Source organism: Panthera uncia (assembly GCF_023721935.1).
Source record: "Panthera uncia isolate 11264 chromosome B3 unlocalized genomic scaffold, Puncia_PCG_1.0 HiC_scaffold_1, whole genome shotgun sequence".
Lineage (NCBI taxonomy): Eukaryota > Metazoa > Chordata > Mammalia > Carnivora > Felidae > Panthera > Panthera uncia.
In genome coordinates this window covers 62,249,730-62,260,612 of record NW_026057582.1, presented here as the reverse complement: position 1 = coordinate 62,260,612, position 10,883 = coordinate 62,249,730, and positions in this window count along the sequence as shown.

Sequence of the window (10,883 nt, the reverse complement as noted above, 5' to 3'; positions counted from 1 at the left end):
AGCCTGCAAGCCTCCCCGCCTGAATAAATGCATGTTGTTCTGCATGCCCAGAGGACAAGACTGCCTCTCCTTGGGTGACCTTGCTGGCAGCAGTGGCTTTGTTAGAGTGTGGACTTTCATCATATTCAAAAGATTCTACATTTGAAAAGAGTTAAGCTGGAGGAAGCTGGGAAAAAAAGAGTCAGAGAAGGCCTACTGGGGTAGCATAAGCCTTCAACAGAGTTGTCACCCCGGGGCCTGAGTGGGTAGTACACAAAGAGTGCTTTTCTCTCCTACACACACTTTTCCAAAAGCAAGGGGTTACCATAATAATAGTGATAATAACCCCATTTACTGAGAGTTGACCATGTGCCCGGAACCCTACTAAGCACCACTTTGCACCACTTTACGTCTGTTGTTTAATATAATCCTCACAGCCACTCCATGAGGTATTATCTCCGCTTCACAAACAAGGAAACTGAGTCTCAGAGATGACATACCGCCAGCTCCAGGTCATAACTGCTATTAAGTGGTAAAGCCACGATTCTCAATTTGTGAAGAGTAGTGAAGAAAAGTGTGGCATCTTAGAATTAGAGTCCCTTTTAGATAAGGGCTTCCAGGTTTATACACACGGAGGATCAGAAGGATCTCGAAGGCGTCCCAGTCATCACTCAGGCTGCTCTGTCTCCTCCCCACCAAGGGCAGGAAGAGTGGATCCCTGGGCCCTCAGTGGAACATCACCTCTTTCTTGGGAGCATTTGGCACACACTGTCAACTGTGTGTGGGAGAGGATTAAGGTCCTTCCCTTCTTATCCTATCTTCTCACTTAGGAAGGTCAGAGCCAGGGCCAGCTTCACCGACCTATGATCTGTGAGTCACACAGCCCCTGGCTTGAAAGGGTCCCATGTTTGATCTACATCTGTGCTGTCACTGCTTTAAAATTCCTAATAAATTTTCAACAAGGGACCTTGCCTTTTCTTTTCTTTTCTTTTCTTTCTTTCTTTCTTTCTTCCTTTAAATTTATTTTGAGAGAGAGAGAGACAGAAAGTGAGAAAGAGAGGGAGAGGGTGAATCCCAAGTAGGCCCTACCCTGTCAGCACAGAGCCCAACTTGGGGCTTGAACCCGCGAACTGTGAGATCATGACCTGAGCCGAAACCAAGAGTTGGAGGTTTAACCGACCGAGCCACCCAGCGGCCACTCCCCCACCCCTCCAGCATCTCCATTTTGCAATGAGCCCCACAAATTGTGTAGTTGGTCCTAGACAGAGCTTTCCACTTAGAGCAGGGGGAGCAGCCAGTCGAACCACAGTCTGTGTCTTTTGACTTGTAGCCTCTTCTCACAAGCAGCGGGCTGCCTGGTTAGAACACCACACATAATGGAGCCCAAAGAGCATGGATAAGCCCCTTTCCAGCAAACGCAGATGAAACGGTTACCTGAAATTTGTCAGGGTAGAAGTTCCTCGGTAAATGTGTTTTCTCAACAACTGAACCTTGTAGTACCTGGTACTGAAAGGGCGGGCCTACGCCGGCCGACTCCATCTTGTTCTGTGTCCTTCACCTTGACCACACCTCCTCCCCTTGAGTAACTCCCCCCTCACCTGCCTAACAGGACTCTTCCCCAGGACCCTTCCCCAGCCAATCGGCTGAGGCCATAGCCATTACCTCACCAACTGCCCCTAGGCCCCAATAAAACCTTTGTCCTTTTGAAACTCGCTCTCTTTCTCCGGTATCTCACAGCTGCGTCGGTGCAGGTAGGGGATTGAGCTCGAGCTAGCTCGAATAAAGGCTCTTTGCTTTTGCATCGGACTCGGCTCCCTAGTGGTCTTTGGGGATCACGAATTCTGGGCATAACAGTACCAATGGCTACAACTGGCCACCATCTATGCCAGGTTTTACCAGGTTTCATAAAAGCCACAAAGCTTGCTTCTCTTTCCTCATCCTTGTTGAAGTAGGAACGTTAAGTGCACAATCATAGCAATTATCACAATTTTTCTCAGATTTCCACAGCAATACAGAGGATCATAAGGAAGAAAAGGAGCATTGTCTGCTGTCCAATTATGCAGAGCATGTAGGAACAGGAGTGTTTGTCCCGTTGTCAAAAATCCTTGTGTTTATCAGAAACTGTGCTTCAAGGCATGCTTTAGTTTATGGTGTTAAGGAGCCAGATGCCTGAATAAAGAGACAGCAGGCCTTAATCATTTTCCTAGGACTATGATTACCTGAAATAGCACTTGCTTTCACCTAAAGACAAAAGTGACGATTTGGGTAGAGAATCTGTGTTTGTGAAGAATTATGTTCCTCCAAATATTGATTTCCTGGGACTTAAAAGTACGCATAGGCAATATGAGCCCAGGTACACGTAAAGGACCAGACTAAATCAAAATTAAGCAGAGGTCCCAAGGTTTTTTTTTTTTTTTTCTTTTTTAAAGAGAAGAGCAACTATTTTGACCTACTGTATAGGTCTATTTCCCCCTCCCTCCATAAAAACACATACAGTTTTATCTCCTTAACTCAAAGGCTAAAGATTTTCCCCCTCTAGGTTTGGTGCCTGAATAGCTGACAAAAGTGATGTTTATTCCAAGTCATCATTCATTCACTCATAAGCCCAGGTCAAAACATGTGGGTACCCTGAATAGGCTAATAGTTTAGCATTGCGTCTACCAGTATTCTTTTACTATCTGTAGTGTCTACTTAATGGGGGCTGGGAAAGTTCATTCAATATTAATGAAAAATGAAAATGTTTTTGTTTATAACCCACAGGTCAACTATCTTCCCATCCCCTTTGAGTATTTTCAAAGCAAAACTCTACTTACAGAGGAGCATTGTTGAGCGATGTAATTTACATGGCTCAGCAGACAGTATTTTGCTTTAAGAATCCCAATACCTTGTGTGTAGGACACCAATATATGTTCCCCGAAGACGGAAAGGCTCCTCCAGGGAAAGAAAATAACCCTGCTCCTTTTTTTTTTTCACCTTTTGGTCATTACTATTCCCCCCGCTCATCTTTTTGTCTTCAAAGAGTCTTCCACATATTCGTAGAATTAGTGGATCTTGGTTTAACCCAGCCAGTATGACTGGGAAGCAGAACAAAAGCAGCAAACACTTCCAGTGCCTTTGTGAGCAGAGACTGGCAGTCACAGCGCAGCAGCAGAGCCTGGACTTGCCTCTCCTCTCGGGCACATCTCCTCCACCCACACCCCCACCCCACCTACACAGACACACAGACAATGTCATCAAGACAACGCACCTTCACAAAAGTGTAGATTCGCCAGGGAAACCAGACTCTGACACGGTATCTTAGTGTTACTCAAAGGGGATGTTGCCCACCTGGTAGTTGCCTGAACCTCCTCCATTGGGGGCTCAAGTGCCTTGAGCCACTATGAAGTTGCTTCTGGAAACTAGCTGGGTGATCCTCTCTGATAGTTCCCCTTTATCTGGCATCCCTTCAGTAGAAGGGCCTTCTGGGATACAAGACCATGGATGCCGGAAACCAGACAGAGTGATAAAGCCCAGCTGGGACTCTTTGGACACAGGGGGAAAGCCCCCAAATGCCTGTAAAAGTGGGGGGGTGAAGAGGAGAGTGATGTATGAGAAGCTAAGGGAAAACTGCCTGCTAACAGACCCACGCGAGGTAAACAGCAGAAGCTGTTAGCTATTACTCCCTCCTCCTTTCCGTTTCAGAACCTCCTGAAGGATCTCCTGGGATGTGCAGCAAGTAATTAGCGATAGTTGCTTGTTCACATTTACTCCTTGCACAATTTCCTCTTCTAGCCATAGAGAAAGCTACTTCTTGAGCAGTTCTGACTGGGAATCAACAGTGATGATTTAAAAAATCACTAAGCATGCCTCATAAGGAAGGCACGTTATTAGAACATTTGGATATCTTCAGAATGAGACCCACAGAGTCCTCTCCCTCCTGTCATTTATATTGAATGAGTGTTACTCCAGGACTTTAAATTATCTTAATATGCCTTTCAAATCTCTTTCTTCTCTGTTTAAGCCCCCTATTGAACCACCCTTGTCTGTTATTGTTAACCATCACTGCTGATGCTCTTAAACAGTACCCACTCTCCCTAGCCTTACCTTCTAGCTCGAGGTGCAGGGAATACAGTAAAACGGCAACAACAACAAACCGAAGCAAGGTAAGGAGTGCAAATATCCAGAGTGTTGCAGATGGAAAGTGCTGGAAGAATCAAGAGGGAAGAGAGAGCTTTAAGCAGAGGCAAACAGGATAAGAGTGGCATTAGAGTAGAGGTGAGTGGCAAAGATTGTGAGGCCAAAGCAGATCTGCTCAAGAGAAAGTGAGCAGAGATCTGCTCAAGAGAAAGTGAGGTTCCTCTGTCCAAACTAGACCAATCATTAAAAATGGAAGGGCTCAAGAAAATGGCGTGCAGGTAAAAACTTGGAATTGTACATTTTTCCAGCTTTCATGGTGTAAATATTCCCTTCATAGCCCATTTCCAGCTACCAACATGATATCATTGAACACAGAGTTGGAAAGATATTGGCTTTCCTCAGGTAGGTGCAAGTTGGCTCAAGAACACCACTGGGGCAAGACCTCTGAGACCTATTACTTAAGTTTAGCTCAGTTTCATTTAGCCCCTAGACAGAACTTTTCAAGACTGAAATAGGCTGACACAGAGAACAAGTCAGCTACATCAATAACTGATGTGCTGACTCCATATGTACAATAATGGGGAACTTGGCCTATTTTCAGCATTGCAATTCCCTGAATGCTGTTTGCAACTCTGTGGCCCACCCCTAGTCTTAATATTCCCTTTCATAAAGGAAATGGAATCTTACCAGGCTCTGTTCAGCCTTTTGGGCTAAAGAGAACGTGCACCAGAGCAACCTACAAGGTTACCACCATTGTGGATCCCCCTGACAGCACCCCCCAACTTTTCTACAGATCTGCCTGGAAGCACAGGTGGTTATCTACTGACTATATCCATCCATGGTTCAAAATGGTGATCTTGAGCCTCTGGCCTGGAAACTGTACTAATAGTACTCATAGAACTCCTAGAAGTACACACCTCAAGACTCTCTGAACTCAAAACTTCTTTTGTTTTTCACAGAGCAACTGGAAACACGAAAAAATAACATTTAGGGCTCCTGGGCAGGCTTCTTATAGGAAGCTGTACTTCCCCTGGGGGTCCTTCAAGCATTACCCCAGTTCTCCTTTAATAGCCACTCCAGGAAAAGGACACTACTACATGGGCCAGGCCATATCAACACTTCAGGACCAACATCAAATAGGGTAGTGGGAGGGAGTTGGATTGGGGTAAAAGGGAGACTGTGGGGAAGGGAGGTTCAGTGTCTAGTCTATGAGTTCTATATGAAGGATTTTTCTTCTATCCTGTATCTTGAAGGCAGAGCAGATTCAAGTGTCAAGGCATGAAAACAAACATTTTCAAAGTTACCCTTCACCCTTTTACCCTTTAGAAATATATGCAGGTTTTCTCAGAAAACAGTATGTCAGAAATAAGAAATAAAGAACCAAAAATACGTCCTGAAAAATTAATGTAAATATAAATGCGGGCTTTATTTTATTTTTCATCCAAATTCTCCTCCCAATTATTACTTAAGGCCTTGGTTATGGTACAATTAGAAGGAAACATTCTAGATAGCTGCTGTGGGACATAGTCAATAGGCCCATTTATAATATCTTGGAGCCGTCTGAACTATACAACCATTCTCTCTTGGCCTCTACCCTTTGCTTTCCAAGTGAATTGAGCTAAATTCATTATGAGAGATTTTATTGTATCATACTCCCCTTTGCTAAATACCTGACTGATTTCATTGTTTTCTCAGGCCATGAACCTAAAACCTAATTGACAGAGGGATGTGTCTTCTCTTCAAGTCGCACATCCATCCCAGCAGAGGAATTGCTGCGTGTCGGCTGCTCCTGTTCCAAAGTCCCTACTTATTGATCCTGATATTGCACAATTTTCCAATAAATCTTAATCACACAGACATAAATTAGCAGAAGTACTGAGAGTCTTCCTGAATATTCACCGGGTGAGAAATGCAGGTGGCTTCTCTGACTAGAAAAGCCTGCAGGCAATTGCATGCCATGTTGGGAAGGGTAAGTGATTTCCACCGGGAGAACTTATCATTTCTTAAATATTTATGTTTGTTTTCTCAGTTATAAAATTACTGCATCCCTCTCAAGAATTCCACCAAATATGTCTATTGTCTGAGGAGATTGTTTTTTCTAGTTTACTACAGCTTTCAAGATAGTACATACATGACTTTCAAAACCTCACTTTGAAAATTCAGGGGATTCTCTTTTGTCATGGGAGAGATGAGCAGGCTCACCGATTTCTGTAATGTTTCCCCTTTTCATCGCTGCACAGAGACATCACTCTGCACACTCCCAACACTCTTCTAGATGCAAAGCTTATGACAATAGAGAACCTAATATATTTTTTAGAAAGTTAATTTCTTTTTTTAATGTTTATTTATCTATTTTGAGAAAGAGAGCATGTGTGAGTGGGGGAGAGGCAAAGAGAGAGGGAGAGAGAGAATCCCATGCAGGCTCCATGCCATCAGCACAGGGCCCGATGAGGGCTCCATCTCAGGACCCCTGAGATCATGACCTGAGCCAAAATGAGTGGGATGCTTAACTGACTGAGCTACCCATGTGCTCCAAGAATATAATATTGAACAAATCTTGCATTTGCCATTTATAACCCATTTCCTTCTGCTACTTGCAGCAAAATCTTAAGATTTCTGAGTCAGATTAATTTATCTGAAGTGACCTTTAGCCTCACTTCTGCTATAAGCAAAATGGGGAGAAACATATCTGCTCCTACCCCACAATGAAGAAAAAATGGATAGCTAGGCTCCCCTGGGGAAAGTGGTATTCTACAGAGCACAGGATAAATGCTGTTGGAGATGGAATAAAAGGTTCTCCTTTCCCAATAATTTATAATCCAGGAGACCTAGATGGGCCAAAGTCTGTAACAAAAGCCCAGAGACAACTCCATTCACTTACATTTGAGGATTAAGACCGCCATCTTCCTTTCCTAATTTCCCAAGGTGCTTAGCACATTTCTATGACCAGTAAATGTGGTGGACTAATGAAATGAAAGAAATAGTCAGTTTGATTAGTGTCCTATCTCTGGCTGACATATGTACAATATTTAGTTCTTCAAAAACTAAAATAAAAGATTGATAACACTTGCTTTGGATTACAAAGTGTCCAAAATCCAAATTAAAAGTATTTTAACTCATTTTGTTATCATATCTAAATTTTATACCATTCAGCAGCTTTCTAGGACACAGAGTAGAATGATAGAGACTTGTAGACATTTCCACAAGAGAAATGAGATTATCTCACCTTTTGGAGCTCCGTTGGCACCCTTCTATCTGACACACATCAAAACATCATTAATACATTTAATGTGATTTGTCAATTTGCAGAGAGGGTGTATGAGTTCTAGGCTCACTTCAATTGTCAGAGAATGTCTCTGCTGAATAAAAGCCAATTGGAATGATTTTTAGTGTGTGCTACAGTCTATCTCTACCTGATTTCTTCAAAATGTTACCTAGACAGTTAACTTGCTTAAAGTGAATTTCTAGTTCACCAACTTTTTTTCACCAACTCAATGGGCTGCTAGATTTTAAGGAAAGAGGTCAGAGCTGAGTAGCTATCTTTCAAGTGTAACTTAGTAAGCATCTCTCAGTGATAACCAAGATAGTGGTGGCAATGAAAACCTCTGATGGGAGCTGAAAACCTTGAGTATCATGGTGTCAAATTTCCTATATTGCTACTTTCAGGCCAAAAATTTACTACTCAATCACCTTAATTATGCTTAAAATATAAAATGCCCCAGATTTTTTACAGCCAAAATATAGTATGAGTCTCTTAAATAGTTCTTTAATTAATTCTGAAGTTTTTCAATGTTCAAAAGATGCATACCCACTAGAGAAGTCATCTGTCATCCAAAACTGTTCTGGGGTCTCTCCTCTAATAATTTTGGAGACACATCCTTAGCAGTGTAATGTGGGTAAGATTTCTTAATGACTAGAGAGCTCTTTGGCCAAGACATCAAATGGATTCCTGTCCACAACCCTAATGGGACAACTTGAGAGCCCTATTAAGAGTTATGATACCACTGCCCTCAAAATGGAGAGTTCTCACCCTGAAAGCCTGGGATTGAAGTAACACAGTGCCCAATTCTCAGTGAAGTCCACTCTGGTATTACCCCCATATGTTCTTCTCTGGTTCTTAAGATTTTCAAAAGTCTTCACTATTTCCACAGATACTTGAACTGGATGGAATCTTGACTTCTTTGAATATCCTTGTCAGGTAGGGTCACAAACCTCACAAGTATTAAATGAATATCTGATCAAATCTCTCATGGCTTCGTCCAAATCTAGTCATAGTTCTGGAGTCTATGCCCAAGACAGTCTTGCTCAAGGACTCTTGGTGGGATGGTCTGGGGAAGTAATACAACAATAAGGAGTGTGATGGTAGTCATGATGGAAGTAGCAGTAGAAGTACTAGACATAATGCTATTAACAGACATAGGAATCGAGGCAGAAAATGGATAGGGCATGGGTAGCCATTACTCCAAACCTCACAGACAAAAACTAGGCCAATGCTGATATTTATATTCCAACCAATCTGTAGTCTCTTTCAGTGAATGTATCTTTTGTGAAGCATGTATTTTTAAACACTGGCATTTCCACACACCTTTTATACCATGCCTTTTGACTTTCAGCTGACAGCGAACATTTCAAGTTATTGCATGGCACTGTAGCAAAACCGCCAAAGGTTGATTTTCAGCACCATTGCCTTCTTTGTCTGTACAATGTTAATTTGAATAGTTTATTACAGTATAACCTTAGCATTTGTTTGTTTTTTAAGAAGAAAAAAAAATGAAAAATGCAGTTGCCAGGGATGCAAAGCACAGATTTCAAACTTATTCTAATTGAGTTCAAGACAGAAATCACTAGTGATGCCAAAACACTCAAAAAACATTCACCTAACAGAGACTCTTGAGAACTTAAGAAAAAACTGTTCCTAATCCCCTAGCATTCTTGATAGAGTGCCAAACTTGCTCAAGGCTGCTGCTTTGAGCCTTATAGGCCACAGCCAGTCAAGTTCAGGCCAATCAGATTCTCCATCTCTCCCATCTGCAGCCTTTCTGAATCCTGAGGCCTCCCCTGAAGGACCTCAACCAAAGATATTAGAAAGAAGGCAAAGGCTGGACTTCAAGATGTATTACAAAGCTGTAATCATTAAGACAGTATGGTACTGGCACAAAGACAAACACTCAGATCAATGGAACAGAATAGAGAACCCAGAAATGGACCCGCAAACGTATGGCCAACTAATCTTTGATGAAGCAGGAAAGAATATCCAATGGAATAAAGACAGTCTCTTCAGCAAGTGGTGCTAGGAAAACTGGACAGCGACATGCAGAAGAATGAACCTGGACCACTTTCTTACACCATACACAGAAATAAACTCAAAATGGATGAAAGACATAAATGTAAGACAGGAAGCCATCAACATCCTCGAGGAGAAAGCAGGCAAAAACCTCTTTGACCTTGGCTGCAGCAACTTCTTACTCAACAACTCCAGAGGCAAGGGAAACAAAAGCAAGACTGAACTATTGGGACCTCATCAAAATAAAAAGCTTCTGCACAGCAAAGGAAACAATCAGCAAAACTAATTATTTACTGTTATCAGTAAAAAGCAACTGATAGAATGCGAGAAGATATCTGCAAACAACATATCAGATAAAGGGTTAGTATCCAAAATCTATAAAGAACTTATCAAACTCAACACCCAAAAAACAAATAACCCAGTGAAGAAATGAGCAAAAGACATGAGTAGACACTTCTCCAAAGAAGACATCCAGATGGCCAACTGACACATAAAAAAATGTTCAACATCACTCATCATCTGGGAAATACAAATCAAAACCACCATGAGATACCACCTCACACCTGTCAGAATGGCTAACATGAATAACTCAGGCAACCATAGATGCTGGGGAGGATGCGGAGAAAGAGGATCTCTTCTGCATTGTTGGTGGGAATGCAAGCTGGTGCAGCCACTCTGGAAAACAGTATGGAGGTTCCTCAAAAAACTAAAAATAGAACTACCCTATGACCCAGCAATTGCACTACTAGGTATTTATCTAAGGGATACAGGTATGCTGTCTCAAAGGGGCACATGCACCCCAATGTTTATAGCAGCACTATCAACAATAGCCAAAGTATGGAAAGAGCCCAAAAATGTCCATCGATGGATGAATGGATAAAGAAGATATGATACACACACACACACACACACACACACACACACACACACACAATGGAGTATTACTCAGCAATCAAAAAGAATGAAATCTTGCCATTTGCAACTACATGGATGGAACTGGATGGTATTATGCTAAGCGAAATTAGTCAGTCGGAGAAAGACAGATATCATATGACTTCACTCATATGAGGAACTTAAGATACAAAACAGATTAACACAAGGGAAGGGAAGCAAAAATTATATAAACACAGGGAGGGTGACAAAACATAAGAGACTCTTAAATACAGAGAACAGAGAGTTGCTGGAGGGGTTGTGGGAGCAGGGATGGCCGAAATGGATAAGGAGCATTAAGCAATCTACTCCTGAAATCATTGTTGCACCATGTGCTAACTAACTTGGATGTAAATTTAAAAAAATAAACAAATTATAGGAAGTAAAAAAAAAAAAAAAAAAGGCAAAGGACCTCTAGGAAGCACAGACTATGTAAACAGCGAAACAAGCACCAAGATTTTTTCTGAGCCAAAATTTTCTAGATAGTTCCCTCTTCAAAATCCAAACTAAGTGGGGGGCTTGCCACGCCTTCTCTCACAGACACAGGTTTTTTGAACTCTTTGGAAGCTGAGCA